Source organism: Anomaloglossus baeobatrachus, chromosome 7 (assembly GCF_048569485.1).
Source record: "Anomaloglossus baeobatrachus isolate aAnoBae1 chromosome 7, aAnoBae1.hap1, whole genome shotgun sequence".
NCBI classification, from domain to species: domain Eukaryota; kingdom Metazoa; phylum Chordata; class Amphibia; order Anura; family Aromobatidae; genus Anomaloglossus; species Anomaloglossus baeobatrachus.
Genome location: NC_134359.1, coordinates 53,092,794 through 53,116,635, shown reverse-complemented (window position 1 = coordinate 53,116,635; position 23,842 = coordinate 53,092,794). Strand labels below are relative to the sequence as shown.

General features: G+C 46.5%; 1 protein-coding gene across 2 annotated transcripts in view; it reads left to right on the top strand.

Annotated features, from left to right (window-relative positions):
* STK39 (serine/threonine kinase 39) overlaps positions 1-23,842 on the top strand; it is a 511,018-nt gene that overhangs the window by 114,542 nt on the left and 372,634 nt on the right. The window lies entirely within an intron of this gene.

Sequence of the window (23,842 nt, the reverse complement as noted above, 5' to 3'; positions counted from 1 at the left end):
AGACGTCCAATAGAAGCGGAGGGGCGGAGAGCAGCCACATGGAAGTCACGCCCACCTCGTTGCCGGAGGACGCAGGTACGTTGTTGTTCGTCGTTCCCGGGATGTCACACGTAGCGATGTGTGCTGCCTCAGGAACGACGAACAACCTGCGTCCCAAATCAGCAACGATATTTGGGAAATGGACGACGTGTCAAAAATCATTGATTTGGTGAGTATTTTGCATCGCTAGCGGTCGCTCGTACGTGTCACACGCAACGGCGTCGCTAACGAGGCCGGATGTGCGTTACGGATTCCGTGACGCCAACGACATCTCGTTAGCCATGTTGTTGCGTGTAAAGCGGCCTTAAGAGGTTCTTCAGCAGCTGCAGTGTGTGTAGTAAACGAAAAAAAATATTCTGTAAGTCACCTTAGATGCATGAAGGAGGGAGTTTCATATCAATCCATGGTGGGAAAGATGATCCCCATTACTCTTAAAAAAAAAATAAATATTAGCGCCTGTGCTATAAATTGTGCTAATTGCTAGCATTCACCTTGGTAGTAGCCAGTGGCGTAACTAGAGTTGGATGGGCCCCGGTGCAAAGTTTAGACCTGGGCCCCCCCTCCACATACACAGACACTTGGGGTAAGGCATACCTCCCAACTTTTAAAGAAGGAAAAGAAGGACAAAGTTTGCGGCAAATTTTTAGGCCACGCCCCCTAACCACACCCATTTCACAGTCACGCCCATATCCACTCCCCCTCCACACCCATTCAGCATGGACACGCAGGCAGCCGGCGGGCCTCCAGCATGGACACGCAGGCAGCCGGCGGGCCTCCAGCATGGACACGCAGGCAGCCGGCGGGCCTCCAGCATGGACACGCAGGCAGCCGGCGGGCCTCCAGCATGGACACGCAGGCAGCCGGCGGGCCTCCAGCATGGACACGCAGGCAGCCGGCGGGCCTCCAGCATGGACACGCAGGCAGCCGGCGGGCCTCCAGCATGGACACGCAGGCAGCCGGCGGGCCTCCAGCATGGACACGCAGGCAGCCGGCGGGCCTCCAGCATGGACACGCAGGCAGCCGGCGGGCCTCCAGCATGGACACGCAGGCAGCCGGCGGGCCTCCAGCATGGACACGCAGGCAGCCGGCGGGCCTCCAGCATGGACACGCAGGCAGCCGGCGGGCCTCCAGCATGGACACGCAGGCAGCCGGCGGGCCTCCAGCATGGACACGCAGGCAGCCGGCGGGCCTCCAGCATGGAAACGCAGGGAGCCACAGTGAGGCGGCCGGTCGCCCACACAGTGAGGTGGCCGGTCGCCTTCACAGACAGGTGGCAGGGGGGCGCCCGCACAGACAGGCGGCAGGGGGGCGCCCGCACAGACAGGCGGCAGGGGGGCGCCCGCACAGACAGGCGGCCGGGGGGCGCCCGCACAGACAGGCGGCCGGGGGGCGCCCGCACAGACAGGCGGCCGGGGGGCGCCCGCACAGACAGGCGGCCGGGGGGCGCCCGCACAGACAGGCGGCCGGCCGACCGCACAGACAGGCGGCCGGCCGACCGCACAGAGAGGCTCCGGCCGGGGGTGAGGGGGGGAGGGAGGGAAATCAGCGCTGGGGAGATTTTACTGTACCAGCAGCAGCACAGGCAGCGCTCCTCTCTGTTATGCCACGTCTACTGGGATGGTAGGAGGGAAAAGCAGGGAGGCGGAGAGAGAGTGGGTGGGCGGAGCCCGGGAGCCGGCCGTCCCGATCGTGGCAACGGGACAAACAACGTAAAGCGTGAAAGTCCCGCTGTATCCGGGACGGTTGGGAGGTATGGGGTAAGGGATAATGACACTGACACTCGGGGTACAGGATAATGACGCTGACACTTGGCTCTCACCCACAGCACCCTGAAATCCCTCTATCAGCACCCAGCTTTCCTATGTTCTGATATTTATCTTGTCCTCAGCACCCAGCTTTCCCATATCAGAGCATGAGAAAGCTGGGTGCTGAGAGATGTATATCAGAACATGGGAAAGCTGGGTGCTGAGAGATGTATATCAGAACATGGGAAAGCTGGGTGCTGAGAGATGTATAGCAGAGCATGGGAAAGTTGGCTGCTGAGGGAAAGAGCCTTTTTCCCTCAGCACAAAACATTTCCATCCCATACTTGTATCTTTGTCCCCCCTGTATAAAGTTCTCAAAATACTATAACAGCCCCCACATAGCCTTCCAAATAATTGTATAAAGGGTCTCACATAACCCTTCATATATTAGAATGCAGATACATAGCCCTCCATATATTATAATGCACCCCCATAATCCTCCATGTATAAAGTAGCCCTTCAATTATAATGCATTTCCCATAGTTCTCCATGTATTAAAATTCACCCCATAGTTCTCCATATATTATACTGCACCACATAGTCCTCCATGTTTTATAATGCACTTCCATAGTCCATGTATAAGGTAGCCTCCATAGTCCTCCATATATTATAATGCAGCCCCCATAGTCCTATATGTATTATAACACAACCCCATAAAACTTCAGATGGTATTATGCAGCCCCATACTCCTCCATGTATAATTCACCCCTATATTCCATGTATAAGGTGTCCCTTCATTTTGTATTATACAGCCCCCCCCCGACCTCCATTTTAATGCAGCCCTATAGACCTCCAGTATAATGCAGCCTCATAGACCTCTATGTATATTACACCTCTATATTCAATGTATAAGGTGTCCTTCATGTTTAGCCTCACCAGGCCTCCATATATAATAATGCAGCCAACCTCTCCAGGCCTCCATGTATAATATAGCAGCCAGCCTCCCAGGCCTCCATGTATAATATAGCAGCCAGCCTCCCAGGCCTCCATGTATAATATAGCAGCCAGCCTCCCCAGGCCTCCATGTATAATAATGCAGCCAGCCTCCCCAGGCCTCCATGTATAATAATGCAGCCAGCCTCCCCAGGCCTCCATGTATAATAATGCAGCCAGCCTCCCCAGGCCTCCATGTATAATAATGCAGCCAGCCTCCCCAGACCTCCATGTATAATAATGCAGCCAGCCTCCCCAGGCCTCATGTATAATAATGCAGCCAGCCTCCCCAGGCCTCCATGTATAATAATGCAGCCAGCCTCCCCAGGCCTCCATGTATAATAATGCAGCCAGCCTCCCCAGGCCTCCATGTATAATAATGCAGCCAGCCTCCCCAGGCCTCCATGTATAATAATGCAGCCAGCCTCCCCAGGCCTCATGTATAATAATGCAGCCAGCCTCCCCAGGCCTCATGTATAATAATGCAGCCAGCCTCCCCAGACCTCCATGTATAATAATGCAGCCAGCCTCCCCAGGCCTCCATGTATAATAATGCAGCCAGCCTCCCCAGGCCTCCATGTATAATAATGCAGCCAGCCTCCCCAGGCCTCCATGTATAATAATGCAGCCAGCCTCCCCAGGCCTCATGTATAATAATGCAGCCAGCCTCCCCAGGCCTCCATGTATAATAATGCAGCCAGCCTCCCCAGGCCTCCATGTATAATAATGCAGCCAGCCTCCCCAGGCCTCCATGTATAATAATGCAGCCAGCCTCCCCAGGCCTCCATGTATAATAATGCAGCCAGCCTCCCCAGGCCTCATGTATAATAATGCAGCCAGCCTCCCCAGGCCTCATGTATAATAATGCTGCCAGCCTCCCCAGGGCTCATGTATAATAATGCTGCCAGCCTCCCCAGGCCTCCATCTATAATAATGCTGCCAGCCTCCCCAGGCCTCCATGTACAGTATAATGCAGTCTCCCCAGGCCTCCATGTACAGTATCATGCAGCCTCCCCACCCCAGGCCTCCATGTACAGTATCATGCAGCCTCCCCACCCCAGGCCTCCATGTACAGTATCATGCAGCCTCCCCACCCCAGGCCTCCATGTACAGTATCATGCAGCCTCCCCACCCCAGGCCTCCATGTACAGTATCATACAGCCTCCCCACCCCAGGCCTCCATGTACAGTATCATGCAGCCTCCCCACCCCAGGCCTCCATGTACAGTATCATGCAGCCTCCCCACCCCAGGCCTCCATGTACAGTATCATGCAGCCTCCCCACCCCAGTTCTCCATGTACAGTATCATGCAGCCTCCCCACCCCAGGCCTCCATGTACAGTATCATGCAGCCTCCCCACCCCAGGCCTCCATGTACAGTATCATGCAGCCTCCCCACCCCAGGCCTCTGACCACCGTGTACTCACTTTATATATATAAAAAAAAAAAAAACAAGTACTCACCGATCTTCTCCTTCCACTGCTGCTCTGTCCTGACGTCTCCTTGTTCCACTGCTGCTGTACTCCCTGCTCTCCTCCTTCCACTGCTGCTCGTCCTCCTCTCTCTCCCGGTGCTCCGGTCGGCGTCCTCCCTCCCTGCGCTCTGTGCACTCAGCACAGCAGTCGCACAGGAGTGACGTCACCGCGCAGGCACAGGGGGAGTATGATGATGCAGAGCGGCGCTGGCCGCTCTATGCTTCATTATTACTGTGCGCGGTGACGGGGGAGGGGGGCCCCGGTGCCGCCGCTGACATCGGGCAGGAGGGCCCGGTGTCGGGGGCGGCAGCGGGTCATATAGTGGGCGCGTGCACTGTGACAGATCAGCGCAGCTTCTCTCTCACTGAGAGGAGCTGGCTGCTGATCTGTCGGGTCCCCGCGGGCCCCAAACTGCCCGGGCCCGGTCGCGATGGCGACCGCTGCGACCGCGGTCGTTACGCCCCTGGTAGTAGCTGCCTCTGACCCTGGTGACCATGTGCAGCCCAAAAGTCCCCCTGACATGTAAGTAGACCCCGGCATTAAAAATGGCTGATAGTAGGTGAGGATCCTATATATCGCATGAAGGCCGCAGAGCTCCACATTCCGCATATATTACAGGTTTGGGTCTGGTGACAGCTTTATTTCGAGAACTCGGCTTCCTTTGGCTAAAAGTTGTTAAATAAGTAATAATGTACTTTATAGGTTGAAAAGCCAAGTCCCCTGCCCCCGATTCTATTACACAGCGAGGGGCGCGACACAGGTGGCCGCAGAATGCAAAGGAGGCTATACACAGGCAGATCCATTATTTATGACCAGCAGGTCCTTTTGGATAGACCGGTCTCATCCTGCATGGGTGATTGCAGGTCAGCTGTTCTCATTCACGCTTATGGAAATCATCTCCTCTAAATAAAATAGCCAAAGGGGGAATTCATTAACATCACGTAAAAGTAAGTCAAACGAGAGATTAGCTGCTGGAAAATTACAGACAGAAGGCGTTATATTGGTGCTAATCTGACAGATCTAAGTGTGTCTCAATCAACTCTAGGTCTTAGGTCTAATGAATGGCAGTGGGGGTCCCTGTGGCTCCACACTACTGAGCTGTAGGCAATATGGGCACATGTAATGAGCTGAAAACACTGTGGTTCCATACTGCAAAGCTATTCCTTGCTATAGAGCTGTAGTAAATGCACAATATTAAGGAGCTGATGACACTACGGTTTTGCACTATGGAGCTGTTGGCACTATGGTTTTGCACTATGGAACTGATGACACTACGGCTTTGCACTATGAAGCTGTTGGTACTACGGTTTTGCACTATGGAGCTGATGGCACTACGGTTTTGCACTATGGAGCTGATGGCACTACGGTTTTGCACTATGGAGCTGATGGCACTACGGTTTTGCACTATGGAGGTCATGGCACTACGGTTTTGCACTATGGAGGTCATGGCACTACGGTTTTGCACTATGGAGCTGTTGGTTCTATGGTTTTGCACTATGGAGCTATTGGCACTACGGTTTTGCACTATAGAGTTGTTGGCACTACGGTTTTGCACTATGGAGCTGATGGCACTACGGTTTTGCACTATGGAGCTGTTGGCACTAAGGTTTTGCACTATGGAGCTGTTGGCACTACGGTTTTGCACTATGGAGCTGTTGGCACTAAGGTTTTGCACTATGGAGCTGTTGGCACTAAGGTTTTGCACTATGGAGCTGATGGCACTACGGTTTTGCACTATGGAGCTGTTGGTACTATGGCTTTGCACTATGGAGCTGTTGGCACTATGGCTTTGCACTATGGAGCTGTTGGCACTATGGTTTTGCACTATGGAGCTGTTGGCTCTACTGCTTTGCACTATGGAGCTGTTGGCACTACGGCTTTGCACTATGGAGCTGTTGGCACTACGGCTTTGCACTATGGAGCTGTTGGCACTACGGTTTTGCACTATGAAGCTGTTGGCACTATGGTTTTGCACTATGGAGCTGTTGGCACTACGGTTTTGCACTATGGAGCTGTTGGCACTACGGTTTTGCACTATGGAGCTGTTGGTACTATGGCTTTGCACTATGGAGCTGTTGGCACTATGGCTTTGCACTATGGAGCTGTTGGCACTATGGTTTTGCACTATGGAGCTGTTGGCTCTACGGCTTTGCACTATGGAGCTGTTGGCTCTACGGCTTTGCACTATGGAGCTGTTGGCTCTACGGCTTTGCACTATGGAGCTGTTGGCACTACGGCTTTGCACTATGGAGCTGTTGGCACTATGGTTTTGCACTATGGAGCTGTTGGCACTACGGTTTTGCACTATGGAGCTGATGGCACTACGGTTTTGCACTATGGAGGTCATGGCACTACGGTTTTGCACTATGGAGGTCATGGCACTACGATTTTGCACTATGGAGATCATGGCACTACGGTTTTGCACTATGGAGCTGTTGGTTCTATGGTTTTGCACTATGGAGCTATTGGCACTACGGTTTTGCCTATAGAGTTGTTGGCACTATGGTTTTGCACTATGGAGGTGATGGCACTATGGTTTTGCACTATGGAGCTGATGGCACTATGGTTTTGCACTATGGAGCTGTTGGCACTATGGTTTTGCACTATGGAGCTGTTGGCACTATGGTTTTGCACTATGGAGCTGTTGGCACTATGGTTTTGCACTATGGAGCTGTTGGCAGTATGGTTTTGCACTATGGAGTTGTTGGCACTATGGTTTTGCACTATGGAGTTGTTGGCACTATGGTTTTGCACTATGGAGCTGTTGGCACTATGGTTTTGCACTATGGAGCTGTTGGCACTATGGTTTTGCACTATGGAGCTGTTGGCACTATGGCTTTGCACTATGGAGCTGTTGGCTCTACGGCTTTGCACTATGGAGCTGTTGGCACTACGGCTTTGCACTATGGAGCTGTTGGCACTACGGTTTTGCACTATGAAGCTGTTGGCACTATGGTTTTGCACTATGGAGCTGTTGGCACTATGGTTTTGCACTATGGAGGTGATGGCACTATGGAGGTGATGGCACTATGGTTTTGCACTATGGAGGTGATGGCACTATGATTTTGCACTATGGAGGTGATGGCACTATGGTTTTGCACTATGGAGCTGTTGGCACTATGGTTTTGCACTATGAAGCTGTTGGCACTATGGTTTTGCACTATGGAGGTGATGGCACTATGGTTTTGCACTATGGAGGTGATGGCACTATGGTTTTGCACTATGGAGGTGATGGCACTATGGTTTTGCACTATGGAGGTGATGGCACTATGGTTTTGCACTATGGAGGTGATGGCACTATGGTTTTGCACTATGGAGCTGTTGGCACTATGGTTTTGCACTATGGAGCTGTTGGCACTATGGTTTTGCACTATGGAGCTGTTGGCACTATGGTTTTGCACTATGGAGCTGTTGGCACTATGGTCTTGCACTATGGAGCTGTTGGCACTATGGTTTTGCACTATGGAGCTGTTGGCACTATGGTTTTGCACTATGGAGCTGTTGGCACTATGGTTTTGCACTATGGAGCTGTTGGCACTATGGTTTTGCACTATGGAGTTGTTGGCACTATGGTTTTGCACTATGGAGTTGTTGGCACTATGGAGGTGATGGCACTATGGAGGTGTTGGCACTATGGTTTTGCACTATGGAGCTGTTGGCACTATGGTTTTGCACTATGGAGCTGTTGGCACTATGGTTTTGCACTATGGAGCTGTTGGCACTATGGTTTTGCACTATGGAGCTGTTGGCACTATGGTTTTGCACTATGGAGCTGTTGGCACTATGGAGGTGATGGCACTATGGTTTTGCACTATGGAGCTGTTGGCACTATGGTTTTGCACTATGGAGCTGTTGGCACTATGGTTTTGCACTATGGAGCTGTTGGCACTATGGTTTTGCACTATGGAGCTGTTGGCACTATGGTTTTGCACTATGGAGCTGATGGCACTATGGCTTTGCACTATGGAGCTGTTGGCACTATGGCTTTGCACTATGGAGCTGTTGGCACTATGGCTTTGCACTATGGAGCTGTTGGCACTATGGCTTTGCACTATGGAGCTGTTGGCACTATGGCTTTGCACTATGGAGCTGTTGGCACTATGGCTTTGCACTATGGAGCTGTTGGCACTAACATTTTCGACTATGGTACTCCGGGGCAAACATAGAAAACATGGGATCTCATAGCGTAGATTCTAATTGGTCCCTCCCCCCAAAAATAAATAAAAAAAAATAAATGTTAATTAATATTTGACTGGGTCACATAAGAACATTTCTCACAAATTTGCAGCCCTTACATAGTCACACAGGTTGAAAAAATACCTCGGTCCTTCTAGTTCAACCTTCCTCCACCAATTATATATTCTGTCATTAAGTCATTTATAACCAGCAATATTGTAAAGTATCATTACCCCAACAGCGTATAATCACCACCTTTGACCCCCACACAGCCCTCCGTGTAGTATAATGGGCCTACATGCAGTATAATGGCCCTCACACCTCTCCACACTGTGTAATGCCCCCCACTAGCCCTCCACACAGTATGATAGGCCCCACACAAAACTTTAAGGCCCTGTCACACACAGAGATAAATCTTTGGCAGATCTGTGGTTGCAGTGAAATTGTGGACAATCAGTGCCAGTTTGTGGCTGTGTACAAATGGAACAATATGTCCATGATTTCACTGCAACTACAGATCTGCCAAAGATTTATCTCTGTGTGTGAACTGGGCCTTACACTGTCTAATTGCTTGAATACAGTATAATCTCCCTCAAATAGCCCTCCATAAAGTATAAATGCTTCCTCACAGCCCTCCAAATATTATATTGGCCTCTACATAGCCTTCATTATAGTATAATTGGCCCCATGTAGTATAATGCACCCCCATAGTCCTGAAAATAGTATAATGGGCCCACATTGCTTTCCATATAGTATAATGCATCCCCCATAGTCCTCCATATAGTATAATGCACCCCGTTATAGAAAAATGCACCCACCCTAGTCCTCCATATAGTATAATACACCCCCATAGTCCTCCATATATTATAATGCACCATCCATTGCCCTCCGTATTTTATAATGCACCCCCCACAGTCCTCCATATAGTATAATACACCCGTCCATATCCCTCCATATATTATAATGCACATGCCATAGTCCACCATGTATTATAATCCACCCCCCAAAGTTCTCCATATATTGAACTTCACCCCCATAATCCTCCATATATTAAAATGCACCATCCATAGCCCTCCATATATTAAAATGCACCATCCATAGCCCTCCATATAGTATAATGTACAGCCCATAGTCCTCCATATAGTATAATGTACAGCCCATAGCCCTCCATATAGTATAATGTACAGCCCATAGTCCTCCATATAGTATAATGTACAGCCCATAGTCCTCCATATAGTATAATGAACATCCCATAGTCCTTCATATAGTATAATGCACCCCAATATCCCTCATTATATTATAATACACCATCCATAGTCCTCCATATATTAAATGCACCATCCATAGCCCTCCATATAGTATAATGTACAGCCCATAGTCCTCCATATAGTATAATGTACAGCCCATAGTCCTCCATATAGTATAATGTACAGCCCATAGTCCTTCATATAGTATAATGCACCCCAATATCCCTCATTATATTATAATACAACATCCATAGTCCTCCATATATTATATTGCATCCCCATATCCCTCCATATATTATAATACACCATCCATAGTCCTCCATATGTTATAATTCATCCCCTAGTCCACCAAATATTTTATTGCACCCCCATAGTCCTCCATATAGTATAATACACCCCCCATAGTCCTCCATATATTATAATGCACTCCCATATTCCTTTATGTATTATAACGCACCCTCATAGTCCTCTATATATTAGGCATCAGACCCTCTTTCATCATTGCTTTCAACTGTATCAGCATCAGTGATACCAATACAATAGAAACTTAAATAGAGGGCAGAGGGAAGGGTGGGCGCTGGGACCCCCAATTCACGGGCCCCATAGCGGCCGCATGCTCTGACGCCATTGGCGGGATGCCACTGATGATAGTGTAGGCATTGTGATTCCATACTATAGAGCTGCTGGCCATGAGGTTTCATACCACAGAGCTGAGTGCACTCTGTGCCGCCATATAGTGCTTGCATATCATACTGTATAACAGAACAATTAATGGGGGGCACTGTGGGGGAGAAAAGCTCCATAATATCACAGCGAATGGAAGTGCAATAGGTTCATAATTTATGACTAAACTAAGTGTAGACAGCAGTAACTTCTGACCTTCCAGTTCACCTTCACGAGCTGCTGCATAACCGGTGTAGCTCTACGGGAGCACTGGTATTGCAATGTAATGCGACTATGTTTTGGCTATGGGCCATGAGAGGATGAAAGGAAAATGCTTCTGTGACCCTATCATTTATAGTAGAGCCCTGCAGGACGTTTGCATGACTGCTGTTTGGGGTCTGCAGGTTTGGTGCTTAATGATTTATTTCACAAGTCACTGAAATATATAAATGTGAATGTGGCAATTGTTGTACACTGTGTGCAGAATTATTAGGCAAGTTGTATTTTAGAGGAATTTTTTTATTATTGATCAACAACTATGTTCTCATCAACCCAAAAGACTCATAAATATCAAAGCTTAATATTTTTGGAAATTGTAGTGTTTTTTTTTAGATTTGGCTCTCTTAGGAGGATTCTGTTTGTGCAGGTAACTATTACTGTGCAGAATTATTAGGCAACTTAATAAAAACCAAATATATTCCCATCTCACTTGTTTATTTTCACCAGGTAAACCAATATAACTGCACAAAATTTAGAAATAAACATTTCTGACATGCAAAAACAAAACCCAAAAACTTAGTGACCAATATAGCCGCCTTCTTTATGATGACGCTCAGCAGCCGACCATCCATAGATTCTGTCAGTTGATCTGTTTACGATCAACATTGCGTGCGGCAGCCACCACAGCCTCCAGACACTGTTCCGAGAGGTGTACTGTTTTCCCTCCCTGTAGATCTCACATTTTATGAGACCACAGGTTCTCTATGGGGTTCAGATCAGGTGAACAAGGGGGCCATGTCATTATTTTTTCCTCTTTTAGACCTTTACTGGCCAGCCACGCTGTGGAATAGTTGGATGCATGTGATGGAGCATTGTCCTGTATGAAAATCATGTTTTTCTTGAACGATACCGACTTCTTCCTGTACCACTGCTTGAAGAAGTTGTCTTCCAGAAACTGGTAGTAGGTCTGGGAGTTGAGCTTCACTTCATCCTCAACCCGAAAAGGTCCCACAAGTTGATCTTTGATGATACCAGTCCATACCAGTACCCACCTCCACCTTGCTGGCGTCTGAGTGGGAGTGGAGCTCTCTGCCCTTTACTGATCCAGCCTCTGGCCCATCCATCTGGCCATCAAGAGTCACTCTCATTTCATCAGTCCATAAAACCTTTGAAAAATCAGTCTTAAGATATTTCTTGGCCCAGTCCTGACGTTTTATCTTATGTTTCTTGTTCAGAGGTGGTGGTTTTCAGCCTTCGTTACCTTGGCCATGTCCCTGAGTATGGCACACCTTGTGCTTTTTGATACTCCAGTAATGTTGCAGCTCTGAAATATGGCCAAACTGGTGGCAAATGGCATCTTGGCAGCTTCACACTTAATTTTCCTCAATTCATGGGCAGTTATTTTGCGCCTTTGTTGCCCAACACGCTTCTTGCGACCCTGTTGGCTATTTGCCATGAAACGCTTGATTGTTCGGTGATCACGCTTCAAAAGTTTGGCAATTTCAAGACTGCTGCATCCCTCTGCAAGACATCTCACCATTTTGGTCTTTTCAGAGCCCATCAAATCTCTCTTCTGACCCATTTTGCCAAAGGAAAGGAAGTTGCCTAATAATTAAGCACACCTTATATAGGGTGTAGATGTCTTTACACCGCACCCCTCCTCATTACAGAGATGCACATCACCTGAGTTACTTAATTGGTAGTTGGCTCTCAGCCTATACAGCTTGGAGTAGGACGACATGTATAACAAGCATCATGTGACCAAAATTCTCACTTGCCTAATAATCGTGCACACAGTGTAGAATAGACAAGGAAGGTGTTTGACGGTAATGGAAATCATGTGATTACTTAAATACTATGTGGTTTATGAACGGTAAAGGAGGAAAAACCTATTTCTAGCTTACCTTTAAGTGTAATGTCCTTTCACACACCTGTAGTAAAGCATGATCTTTCTGCTGTAGGTGCACAGATCAGTGTACTAGATCCAGGTGTTGTCCTGACTTTCATGCTCTGTAATTTAACATCCATTATCTTTAAATGGGCGGTTCCTCTTCATTAGCATTCTTCTAGCACTTTAGGTGCTGGAACTTCCTTTCCCCCATTCGCTGCATCCATTCCTTAAGACATTGTCCAGTATCTTGCCTTTACCGTTCATAAAGGATTATTCCCAAGATAGGATAATGAAAAATGTAGGATTTGTATACTACTTTCTGTTTTCCGGGGGACTGATTGCTGGAATCTCAGTAATCCCAAGGAAAGGGCTCTGAAAACTGGAAACACGGCACTTCAGTCTGGAATAGAGGTGCATGTTCTACCATCTGTCACAAGGGACTATGGGGATAGCAGGAGTTTGGGGTCCCTAATCTGACCCTCAGACAAGGGGACCCTGGGCTATCCCTATTGTCAGAGATACCCCTAATGGTAGGGATGTCTGTATCACCTTCCTCCTGCTCCTGATCAGCCCTGATCTTCTATCCCTCCCCCTCCCCCTAGGGAGGACCAGGACAGGAGTGTGATTTATCCCACAGAAATAGACAAACATGGGAAGCTAAAATTCACACAGCACCCCCCCCCCCCGAGGTATAAGACCGTAAGACATTAGGAGGAAAACAAGAGCATGAAGGAAACAACAAGACAACGGGTAACTCCACAACAACACCAAGCACAAAGCAACTCTTTCTCCAACAAATCTGGGACACTACAGCTCATAGACCAACAGAGCATAAACTATAGTTGGCATAGGTAGAAGATTTCCTCCAGCCTAAAAATGATAGGAGCCGAAGTGATGCTGGCTAGTGTGGATGACGTAGGACGCGTCATGCACCCAGGCTTCAGAAGAAGGAGGACAGATATGGCTAAAAGAAGAGGCACTGGTAACGGAGAACGGAGACACCCAGTCTGCACCGCATCTTAGGTGAGTATTGTAAAGTTATTTTTACGTTCTACACAGCGGCCTTAGCTCTTATATACAGCATGTTAGAATGTGTATATAAGAGCCCACTGATGGTGGCCGCAGCTTATAGGCCCCAAAACTGCTGACAGGTTCCCTTTAAATTCTTAGATGGATAGATGGATGGATGGATAGAGGGATAGATAGAGGGATAGAAAGATAGAGGGATAGAAAGATAGAGGGATAGAAAGATAGAGGGATAGAAAGATAGAGGGACAGATAGAGGGACAGATAGAGGGACAGATAGAGGGACAGATAGAGGGACAGATAGAGGGACAGATAGAGGGACAGTTAGAGGGACAGTTAGAGGGACAGATAGAGGGACAGATAGGTAGAAACAAAGAAACAGATAGATAGATAGATAGATAGATAGAGGGATAGATAGATAGAGGGATAGATAGATAGATAGATAGATAGAGGGAGGGATAGATAGATAGATAGATAGATAGAGGGAGGGATAGATAGATAGATAGATAGCATTCTGAATAGGTGTAGACAGAAAAATATATCCGCTTTCTACTCTTCGCAGCTATCTCTTGCAGTCTCTGTCTCCCAGGCTGCTCTTTTCCTTTCTGCAGAGAATGTATAAACTCCGGAGGATGAACCCAGACATGAAATGACAGGGAGTGTGTGACTGTTTCATTGTGTAAACATATATTACTGCTGGTTTACATAATACAGCGTTCTGTTTTGTTACATTTCATAATATCGAGCTGTGTGAGCTTGTACATGGCTGTTTTATTTCAGATATATTCAACTACACAAATTTATTATATTTTATATCTCTATAAGGGTACGTGCCCACAATGAGTTTTTACCCCTTTTTTAACGCAGGGTATTTTCGGTGCAGCATGTTTCAATTAAGGCTAGGTTCACACTTCCGTTAAATTGTATCAGTCACAATCCGCTGCTCTGGTAAACAACGGAATCCGTTTAGCGGATTCCGTTGTTCCCATAGACTTGTATGAGCGGCGGATTGTGACTGATGATGCTGCGTTGCACCCTCTGCCCGACTGATCAGTTCCACTGACCGCTGGGCGGGAGGAACGCAGCCTGTAACGTTTTTTGAGCAGTGCAATCCGTCGGATTTCGCTGCGCATGCTCTCTGGCTCCCTGAACACGTCACCAGCTTTGCTTGGTTACCCGATATTTACCCTGGTTACGGTGCAAGGAGCCAGCGCTAGGCGGTGTACGCCCGTAACCAAGGTAAATATCGGGTAACCAAGGTAAACATCGGGTGCTTTGCTTTACCCGATTATTTAGTCTGGTTACGTGTGCAGAGATGCCGACACTTCACCGCTCGGCCCCGCCCCCTCCCGCACTCTGCACATGTACACACACTCACTCACTCACTCACTCACTCACAACACTCACTCACACACTCACCTGTCCCCAGCCATGCAAACCGCAGCACTGCCACTGACATCCTCAGCGCCTGGCTCCGCCCCCCACTCGGCTCCACCCCCTCCCGCACTCCGCATGTGTACACTCACACACACACACACACACACTCACTACACTCACTCACACTCTCACCTGTCCCCAGCCATGCAGACCGCAGCACTGCCACTGACATCCTCAGCGCCTGGCTCCGCCCCCCACTCGGCTCCACCCCCTCCCGCACTCCGCATGTGTACACTCACACACACACACTCACTACACTCACTCACACTCTCACCTGTCCCCAGCCATGCAGACCGCAGCACTGCCACTGACATCCTCAGCGCCTGGCTCCGCCCCCCGCTCGGCTCCGCCCCCTCCTGCACTCCGCATGTGTTCACACACACACACACACACACACACACACACACACCTCACTCACACTCTCACCTGTCCCCAGCCATGCAGACTGCAGCACTGCCACTGACATCCTCAGCGCCTGGCTCCGCCCCCCGCTCGGCTCCGCCCCCTCCTGCACTCCGCATGTGTTCACACACACACACACACACACACACACACACACACACACTACACTCACTCACACTCTCACCTGTCCCCAGCCATGCAGACTGCAGCACTGCCACTGACATCCTCAGCGCCTGGCTCCGCCCCCCCGCTCGGCTTTGCCCCCCGCTCGGCTCCGCCCCCTCCCGCACACAACGGAGTCCGACAATGAAATTCTTTTCTTTTTCATCCGTTGTCACCCGTTCTACAACGCATCAGTCACATGCGTCAAGCGACGCATGTGACTGATACAAAACAACGGAAATGTGAACTTAGCCTTAAGCAAAATGGATGGGATTTATAGAAATCTCATCTCCACTGCGCTTCTTTTTTATGCTGCATAAACTGACCTGCAACACGTCTTTCCAATCTGCACCATGTCAATTTCTCTGCACGGAAGTTCCCCATAGAATTACATTAGATGCAGAAAATCCGCAGGTGAAAAAACACAAATGCTTTTCTAGTGCATTTCTGCAGTGTTAGGCTATGTGCACACTAGAAAAAGGATTTTTCTCAAGAAATTTCTTAAGAAAATTAGCGTACCTGCATTAAAAAACGCACCAAAATTGCACCTGCGTTTTTACAGCGATTTGGTGCGTTTTTGGTGCGTTTTTACTGCTGGTTGCTCCCTGCGTTATTGTGCCATTATCTATGGTAACTAACGCAGTTAGCTGTAGAAAATAAGTGACATGCTCATTCTTTTTCTTAAGAAAATCTACTGAAAGAATTTTCTTAAGAAAAAAACGCAGTGTGTGCACAGCTAATTTTTTTTGCCATAGGTTTGGCTGGGGAATGTCTGCAGAAAGGTTACAAGAATTTCTCAAATTTCTGCAGCAAAAACGCACCAAAAACGCAGGTAAAAAATGCAGTGTGTGAACATAGCCTAAACGCATAAAAAAAAATGCATGTAATCTGCATTGCCACATCTGTACATTCAACCTAAATAGTTATTTATTTATTTTTATTTTTTAATTTCAGTATATCCAGAATTATTTATTTATTAGTTTATTATACAGAACCTGTCCCAGGATTTTATAGCCCAAACTGATGCCATGTGTATAAAGGAGTTTTAATGCTGAGGAAATTCTTATCTTTCTTGTAGAAATCCATTTTACTCCTTTAGTGAAGGGAGGAGAAAAACAGGGATCAATGGGAATAAAACTGAGAATAGGAAAAAAAGCTTTAATTTTTTATTAAAATATCTATCTATCTATCCTTCTATCTATCTATCTATCTGCCTATCTATCTATCTATCTATCTATCTATCTATCTATCTATCTATCTATCTATCTATCTATCTATCTATCTATCTATCTATCTATCTATCCTTCTATCTATCTATCTATCTGCCTATCTATCTATCTATCTATCTATCTATCTATCTATCTATCTATCTATCTACAGTCCCTGACAGAAGTTCTGTTGCTTATCGATGTTATGTAAATAAAAGCTAATAACTTGACTTTAAATTCATCCATTGGTTTCATAAATTACTCCTTTGAAATTTGAAACCCTCCCAAATTTGGTTCAGGTTATGAAAATAAAGTTGCTGCAAAGCTGAAATATTGATCATTTAATGAACACAGAAAGGTCAGATTTTGGCAAGACAAAAGTTTTGTCGCCGACAGAAAGTAATGTGAAATTCAAACAAATAATTAACTTCTAATACAAAGATATGTTGCATAACATTGGTGAATGAAGTTGTGGTGCTATTAGAGTCATATTTAATATTTTGTGTGACTTCCATGAGCTTGAAGGACTGCATCCATGCGGTTCAACAATGAGTCATACAATGTATTGATGAAGTCATCAGGAATAGCAAAGAATGCAGTCTTACATGCCTCCCAGAGTTCATATAGATTCTTTGGTTTTGTCTTCCAAGCTTCCTCTTTCATCCTACCCCAAACATGCTCAATGATGTTCATGTCTGGTGACTGGGCTGCCCAGTCCTTGAGCACCTTGATCTTATTTGCCAGGAGGAACTTTGTTGTAGAGATGGATGTATGAGATGGAGAACCATCCTGCTGCAGAATTTGCCCCCTTTTATGATTGGGAATGTAAGAGGTAGCTAATACTTCTTGATATTTTAGGCTATTGATATTGCCTTCCACCTTGTAAAAGTTTCGCACACCCCCATACTGAATGGAACCCCAGACCATGATCTTTCCACCACGAAACTTAACCGTTTTCTGGATCCCTACGGGCTCCAGTAGGTCTCCTGCAGTATTTGCGGTGGCTGTAGTGTAATTCAACTGAAGATTCATCAGAGAAATCCACCTTCTGCCACTTTTCCAGCGTCCATCTGTTTAGCAGGCTGTGGGACTTGGCAAATGCCACACGTTTTTTTAATTGCCTTTTGTTTAGTGCTGGCTTCTGGGCACTGATTCGACCATGGAGGCCATTTAGAGATAGAATCCTACAAACTGTTCTAGCTGACACAGGGACTTGAGGTGACCAGGCCTGTTGGAGCTCTGCTGCAGTGGAAGAGGGGCTGGCTTTGGATTTTCAAACCAACAAATGTTCCTCCTGAGCAGTTGTCTTGCAGGGTCTGCCGGACCTGGGCTTGTCAAAAACATCTCCAGTCTCTTCAAATCTTTTTTTAATTTTTTGTACTTGACGCTGAGACACATTAAAGGTACCAGCCACCTCTGCAGTGGATCTGGTCTTCAGCCTCTTGATAACCAAGGCTTTGGTCTCAGGGTGGATTTTTGGCATGTTGTCAGAGGTCAAGTTGCAGTTCAACTGAAGGTCTGGGGTGCTGGGTTTCTTTTTATACACACCCACTAATTAACCGATCATTTAGTGAGAACAGGTGAGGATGTAAACTAGGATTGGGTGCATTATATGACAAGGCGACAAAACTTTTGTCTTGCCAAAGTCTGACCTTTCTGTGTTCATTAAATGATGAATATTTCAGCAACTTTATTTTCATAACCTAAATGAAATTTGGGAGGGTTTCAGCTTTCAAAAGGGTAATTTATGAAACTAATGGATGAATTTAAAGTCGTTATAAGCTTTTATTTACATAACATGGATAAGACCCCTCTCTCTCCTTATCTCTCTCCTTATCTATCTCCTTATCTCTCTCCTTATCTCTCTCCTTATCTCTCTCCTTATCTCTCTCCTTATCTCTCTCCTTATCTTTCTCCTTATCTCTCTCCTTATCTCTCTCCTTTGGTGATTTTTTTTTTTTTTTTAATATGGTTAAAATATAAGCTCCATAAGCATAAAAAGTTAAGGAATACAGCAGGATTCTTTATCAAAGGAAGCAGACAACCCAAAAAGAATGCAGACACCGGAAAACCCCCACCCCCCTGAAAAAAAAAATTGCACTCACCAGACCCCAAACATTTACAGTTGGCAAGTGATGGTGGATGGGCTCTCACACAGACATCTGCGTTGCTGTCAGGTCCCTCGCTATTCCAGATGCACTGCCCTGCAGCTCTCACAAACAGATTGCATACCAGTATCATTCCACGCAAGTGATACTACTTCCAGGAACTAGGGGGAGCCAACTGCTGTAGAACACAGGGGAATCTGACAGTGACGCAGATTTGTGTGTGAGAGCCCATTCATTTGCCAACTCATTCATTTGTTAGGGGTCTGGTAAGCGCAATTCTGTCTATTTATCTATCTATTTATCTTCTATCTGTCCGTCCAGCTGTCTTTCTATGAATCTATCCTTCTGTGTTACTAGTTTCTAATTCTATTCATGGCTATTGTCATCTCATTGTGCCACAAGAGCGTGACTACATCTCTACTAGGATCTACAATAAATTAGCAGAGGGAATTTCCAACCTTTGCAGTTTAATATGATGGGAAATCAGAACTTGAATTGCTGCCAAGAGACGTTCCCTTGTTCTGTCACAGCAATTACTGGTCTGCCAAAACTAACACTGGACGCAGACACATAGAGGACCTTGAATTGGACTTTTATTTGAAAGACCATAATAAAACCTTGAGTGGCATCCAAGAGCCAAAATTTATGTGTGAACGGATTACCAAAGATATCTAAAATAGCCCGTAAGAGGGACAGATATCTGCAGAATATGGAATCACTAATTCTATATTGTAATTTTATTAGGAGGAGAAACTTTACGCTATATTGTGTAGGGATCATTCACAATCAATACTTTATAGCTAGGCATGATCAAATAAATTTGATGCAAATCGAATTTTCAATGAGTTAGTAGGAATTAGCTTAACCTGGCACAGTCAAAGAATTTGCAGTTCACTCCACACGAATCATCAAAAGTGGCCACCACCATTGTACACATTGCAGAAGATTGCACCAGCCAGAGAAGGCTCACATGACCTCAAGCGTGGCTGAGCAGGTTTCCCAATGTTACCTTGCAGATGTCACATCACGTGGTGTAACATAACTAATTAGGTGGGATCATAGCCAGTATAAAAGCAGAAACAGGGAATGCAGCAGCCATTTTGGGGTGAATCTGGATAGTGAGTGGATGTCACAGCTTTGTAATAGAGGTCAAGTAAAGAAAGCCATGAAACATTGAAGATTGTAGAGATAGTTTGTTACATCACAGTATTGAAGTACAGTTACCATCCATTTATCTGTCACACTAGGTATGGGGAAATACCAAGTGAATGGCGAAAGGGAAGGGAAAGGAAACCCTGTGTCCAGGGAAGGGGAAGATTGTGACCCCTGACAAAACCTACTGTTGGTCTCTGGGGTCTCTCACCAACCTATATATGTTCCGCACCTATGCGCTGAATCGGATACCTCACCCTAGGTATCCTTAGTGCTGGGCCATAAATAGGGGTGGGATGAGCTCTTCATCAACCCCACTAAACGCTACAGAAGACACAAGGAGGACACACAGGAGGAAAAGCATGAACTACTTATCTACAGATGACTCAAGTAGAAGTTCAGCAAAGTTTTCAGCAACGATACCACAGAGGAGTACAAGCCACCTGCTTGCAACCAAGGCTTGAATGAACTGAAAAATATCACCAGCACCAGTCCAAGGAAGGAAGGTGTTTTTAAACACCAAGAGAATGCTGATCATCAGTAGCTGGGTGTAAGGCGAGCTCCTGCTGGGTCCAAAAGGGGAGAGATTAATCCAGCAGGAAAGCTACCTATACCAATGAATACTGACAGCAGGCAGATTAGAAAGTCAGGGAACATTCTGCACAGCCAAACGTTGTGACCTTCTATGGCCAGAAACCACATGACTGTCTGTCACAATGACACACCCGTGACATTACCCATGTGGAGGTCATTTTCACATTACTAAGGCTATATTTGTAATAAAGCGCTTGAAAATGGCATAGTACAGTCCTAGGAAACCTCAGAGTGTTATACACGTCTTTTCACTGAAATTGGAGTATTTGTATTTTGTGGCAATTCAATTTTGCCATAAATGTAACTTTTTTTTTTCTTACACATTTACCAAAGTTGGTGAATTCGAATTTCAAACATTCAAGTTTCCGACATCTCTATTTCCAAAAGATAATTTAGATTAAATGCTTATATACTCCTATTTATAAACTTTGTAACATTTTTATTACACATTAATTTCAGTGGCCTTATTTAAAGCCCCTTGGCCATGTAACAGATTGAATTTCTATGGACGGACCTACACAAAAAACAATCAAGTCCATTTTTAATTGGATCGTGAATATTGTTTCTATCATTGAGCACATAAGACCTTTCATAGTTTATTTGAGAATCAACTGGTAAGAAATGGATGCTAACAAAAAGGAGACACCTACACTCTGTAGTGCTAAGATATGTGGAACAATGAATATGGGAATGTAGACATGCATTACTGGTGTGAAAAACATGGAAAATTTTAGATACTTAGCACACAAAATTGGCCAGTTTTATGTGAGCCCAACAGCCAACAGCAAGGCAAACCTCTTTTTGTTGGGTCCCTATCAAACTAATGTCTCTCTTTGGGTTAAAAAAAATCTACAATTTATTGGAGGGTAGGACCTTGCAAATGGAGAATTAAATTAGCCTAAAGCTGAAGAGCAGGAGTGCTCAATCAGAAGGTGTGACCCAACAAAAGATGGCGCCTTGCCACTGGCTGTTGGGCTCACATAAAACTGGCCATTTTTGTGTGCTGAGCAGCTCAATTTTTGCATGGTTTTCATAGCAGTAATGCATGTCTATATTCCCATATTCATTTTTCTACAAAGCTTAGCACTACAGAGTGCAACTGTCTCCTTTTTGTTACTATGTTTCGTGTTCAGTTTGCACCTGTTCACAATAGAAAGGTAGGATGTGCCATCAGTCTTTTTGTAAGAAATGGATGCTAGTGACAAGTGCTTGGCTGCGAAGCTTGTCTCAAATGGAGCTTTTTTCAAATTGTACCATGGGGGCTATTATTCTGCCAGAGATTTTGCCTCATAGAGGATCCCTTGTTTCTCTGGTGAGCCAGTCTTAATCTGATCATTATGTAATTCAGAACTTCTCTTCAATTGTCACGGATATGATTAAGAAAAGTACTGACTTTTCGAGGCGGTCTGACCTTGCCCACTGGGCATTCTCTTCTTTGAAGAGATGCTTTACTACGGCACCTGTGCTCGTCCAACCCAATGTCTCACAGCCATTTATTGTTAATATTGATGCTTCCGAGGTGGGGGTTGGGGCTGTGTTGTCTCAAGGACTGCCTCCTAGTAATTGGCATCCATGCGCCTTTTTCTCAAAGAAGTTATTGCCAGCCGAAAGGACCTATGACATAGACAATAGGAAACTGTTGGACATTATACTGGCATTTGAGGAATGGCGTCATTTTTTAGTGGGGCTGTTCACCATGTCACTGTGATTACCGATCATAGAAATCTTCTGTACCTCAAATTGGCTAAGTGACTTAATCCTAGACAAACTAGGTGGTCCATAGTAGGCCCAGTACCTGTTATCCTACATTATTCTATACATAACAGGTTACCAACCTATTACTACGGCCCCCATACATGTTAGATGAATGTCAGTGAAATGTGCCAAAATCAATGAGATTGGCATGTAAAGAGCATGGGATGCCTTCAGAAGATATTTCTAATTCCACAGGATATAATCTGCATCTACAGGTATCTGTTCTGGCAGCTTTCTCTACCCTTCCAATTAAAAACTATGCATGCTCTGCAGAACTGAATGCTCATGTGTATGGAGAAGGTGGGAGAGGTAGTGTTAGGGCCAGGTGGAAGGGCAGACCCAGGAGGTGGATCCACTGGGCCGAACTCCTAGATGATGGTAAGGGGTCCGGTAGCTGGAGCACTACAGGTAGCAGGGCAGTCCGTGCACAAGAGTATAATAGAGAAGTCCCTGGGACCACGGAGTCACTGATGGTAGTCCGGGTGACGGAGCTCAGGTTCGGAAGCCGAGATGATGTCAGGCGGAGTCCGGAACCGTTGGAGCGAGATGACGGGTCACCACAGGGGTCAGAGAAGGTACGGACTGTCAGGATGGCAGATAGGCAGCGTTCGGAGTGCGGGATGCGGCAGGACCGGATGGCGAGGCAGGATCGGCTCTAGAAGAGAGATACGTGAGTATGGCACAGAGACACAAGGAGACCTGACTCCTAGCTTGGGAAACACGAAGATCAGGCCCCGCCCCCTTGGACATTGCACCCCTTTATACCCCGTACCTGTGTGCTTCATTTCCTGTCAGTGGACACTGGCCCTTTAAGAAAGGGTCAGTGACCGCGCGCGCGCCCTAATGCGCATGCGCGCGGCCCGGGTGCCAGAAGCCAGGGCAGGAAGCTGAGAGGAGGACGCAGCAGAGCCGGGCTGGGGCTGGGAAGCCGACGGGCGCCGGGAGCGGGGACCAGGAGGCCTGGGAAGCGCGGGCGATGGAGGCTGGAGAGCGGGGAGCGTGGCAGGTGAGCCGGGAAGCGGAGCAGAGGACCCGGGGAGCGTGACAGGTAGATGGCAACCAATTGCTCATTTGGCCAACTGTTATCTTCGGTGTATGGGCATCTTTTTTTGAGGGCCACGTTCAAACATAAAACATCATGTTAAGCAATGTTAGATAAAAAAAAGCTAAATCTACAGTATTTAACATATGAATAAACCAGATGAGTAAAGACATAATTCAAGTTTAGCTGCACCTATACAGTATAGACTCATAATAAGGTATTAATTTGACAGCTTGCCCATTCTATCATCACTACATCATTGTGCTATTAGTATGATGTCATTGACCTTTGCACTTCTGTTGCCTTAAAGGGCCTCGTCACTTGCTATAAATAGGTATTTTTTTTAACCAGGTGTAAATTCTATTGTTCTCCTGAATCTGGCAATGTTTTTCTTTTGTTCCTGCGCCTCTCCATTCCTGAGCTAGGACAATCTCTACACTGTATGTAAATGTAGACTTGTTAACCAAGGAGGTCTCAAGTCTTCTCAGGGGGCGTCATCTCAATGACCA